The sequence below is a fragment of the Electrophorus electricus genome, chromosome 15, assembly GCF_041902795.1.
Source record: "Electrophorus electricus isolate QZ-2024a chromosome 15, ASM4190279v1, whole genome shotgun sequence".
NCBI lineage: Eukaryota > Metazoa > Chordata > Actinopteri > Gymnotiformes > Gymnotidae > Electrophorus > Electrophorus electricus.
In genome coordinates this window covers 10795001-10797938 of record NC_137511.1, presented here as the reverse complement: position 1 = coordinate 10797938, position 2938 = coordinate 10795001, and positions in this window count along the sequence as shown.

The window sequence follows — 2938 nt, the reverse complement described above, 5'->3', positions numbered from 1 at the left end:
CAATGCTTGAGTAGCCCTATTTAACTTATTTGTATATCTGATTAGTCATTTTAATTACTCTAGGAGCTTTTTTCTTTCAAAGAATGTTGTGTTTTGAATGGTGAGTTTTGAATTGTTTCCATACTCAATAACATGACTAAATGTTAATAAAATAATGATTTATTTTACTTAAAGCATGCTTGTGTATTTCAAGCCAGTGCTGTGAAAACCGTATTTATGGATGATCTTCTTAAGTGTATTTATGTGGCATACATACAGCTTCATACCCATCTCAAAGCATGTAGATGAGCTAATGGCACATGACCTCATGGGCTGCTTTTGAATTCTGGATGATCAGTGGTCCCTCTCTGTTCACTTTGTGTTCAGTCGTAGCTGATGCAGTAGTATGGTGCAGGTCGTCAGGATGCAGCCAAACCAGAAGAACACTGTGCTCCTACTGTCTCAGCAACACACATTAGATGAACTCAAATGCGTGTTTGCCATATTATAACTCGACCTGACAGTCAAGCGCTTTCTTTTTGTGCTATACTATAGAGAAATTATGAGGTTTAGCTCTGGATGGGTTTGTGCTTATAGAAAGCATCTGCTCTCAGCTTTATTTTCTAGCTGAGCAGGTCATTATTTTGCCAGTCCTCCTGAGCAGGACTCTGCATTGCTGCATTGTGTGTGCCTGTGAAGGTTATTTCTGTTTTACATGCAACTTCATGTTATCACCTGCAGATTCATGATTCTGAAGGGCTTCCTTTACCAACATGCGATGTTCCAAGCATTTGAATATTGGCAAGTGGCAAGAAAATGCTTCTGAGTTTCAATTTACAATTTACATTACAAGAAAAGTTTTTTCTTTTCTGACATTTTTTTTTTCAATCTTTTTACCTTTTGGTACATTTTGTTCTGCTGTTACTGTGCTGCAGACATAGGCCAGAGAATGATTTAAAATGCAAAATAACAACTATGGTTGCGTTTTTTTCAGAACTAGAGCTTTTCCTCCAGCTGTGTTGCTACGCAGAGCTGCTGTGACAAAAAATAATAATAAAAAATACCATCGACCATTAACCTCTTACCTCCTAAAACATGGGCATATCTCCCAGAGCTAAACCACAAGTCATGGCTTACATAAGGGTTTAATTCATTATCAGTTCTTATTTTGAGACAGCAGTTTTGGTTTGGGCCTATCCTGGGGGCCTAACACTATGCATTTTTCTGTTTTTCCCTGCACTTGACCAAGTTCACAAAGGGCTTCATAATTAACTAATGTGTTCAATCAGGCTCATTAGATCAGAGACTGCACTCACATAAAGAAGAATGTATCATCTCCAAATCTGTGTTTTGCATGCACAAAAGGCATGCACAGTTAAAGAAGGCCCAGCAAAATTCTAGGTAAGTTGTTTTCTATAAATCCTGCAAAACAAGCAGAATTCTTTCTGAGGGTTCCAAAACCTTATCCCCTCCCCAGAAAGGAACTACAGATGTAGCTTTTCTTGCCATCTCATAGTCTTGGACATCTGCGGCCTTGCACTGGTTATCATTCACTCTGCTATAGGAAACCCTGCTCGATATGTAAAGAGCCAGCTTATTAGCCAATGTGCTGCAGGGGGCTGGACAGAAACATGCAGTACTATGGCTCTTCATGGCTGGGGTTTGAGAGTCATGCTGTACATCTTGTAGATAGAGAAGTAGAAGTGATGAAAAACAGTCAGGTCTAAAGAAGCCTTTGCAGATTGGAAATGTATACTCATCTTAAAATATATGCTTGAGTGTTGCACCCACCACAACTCTATTTTGCCATAGGAATGTTTACGTCATTGTGAAGATGCCACTCCCCTATTCCATGGCCCAGAATGCTGATTGGCACTACAGTCCGGTGTCTGGTGTGCGGGATGGGCGCGAGCCAGGAGGGAGTGTGGGCGAACTTGCAAACAGCAACGTCACTGGCAGCTCTGGATCAAAGAGCATGGTCATATAGCTATGATAATGAAGAGCATGTGCAACAGCCAGAAGCACTGAGGTCCTCTTGCGCCTTCTCTCTCTTTCTCTCTTTCTCTCTATCTGTCTCTCTTCTCTCCTTTTTCTCTTCACTCTTTCTTCTCTTTCTCTCTTCCTCTCAATCCCTTTTTCACTATCTCTGCCTCTCCTTTGTTCCTCTCTGTCTCTAGATCTTTCTTTCTCAGACTTTACCTCACACTCTCTATCTGCCTCTCTCTGCTTTTTCTCTCTTATGCTCTCTTTGCATCTTTTCTCCCTATCTATCTCCCTCTGTTTCTTTTTTTCTCTTTCTCCCTGTCTCCCTCTGAAGAGATGAGAAACACCTAGAGTGATTGGGTTTCTGTCCTACTCCAGTCTGAGCATGTATGACTGGCCTTCCAGACCATGTGCTCATGTTCTAAACAAAGAGAGTAGAGGAATGTTTTCTTCCTTTCTTTCTTAAATTTGCTTTTGAATCCCCTGCCAATGATTTGTCACTGCTCAAATGAGTGATCTTTTGCATGATGAGTGCCAGTACTGGTCATGACATCTAGACTAAAGGGTTCAAGGTCTCTTCTCCAGTTACAGATAAAATCAGAAAATGAAAACAGCAGTGATATCCTGAGTCATAAATATTATTGGTTCAGTGGTTAAACTCTCTAAATATAGGAGAAAATCACCCTAACTAAATGTGACAGACTTATGCTTGTTAATGACAATCTGCTCAGAATGTCAAGAGGTTTGTGCCAGCTTGATTTGAGAACCTCCTGTAGCTCACTTGGTAAAATATTAGCAACACTGAGGTCATGGTTTCAATTCCCAGGGAATGCATAAATGTGTGTGCAAGTTCCTCTGGATAAATTCAACTGTCAAGTGCTGAAAATGTGAAATTGAGTGGTTTATATTTCCGTTGATGCAGAATTACAAGATGTCATGTGTTGGTATAGTATTGATGTTTGTTTTAGAAGAAAAA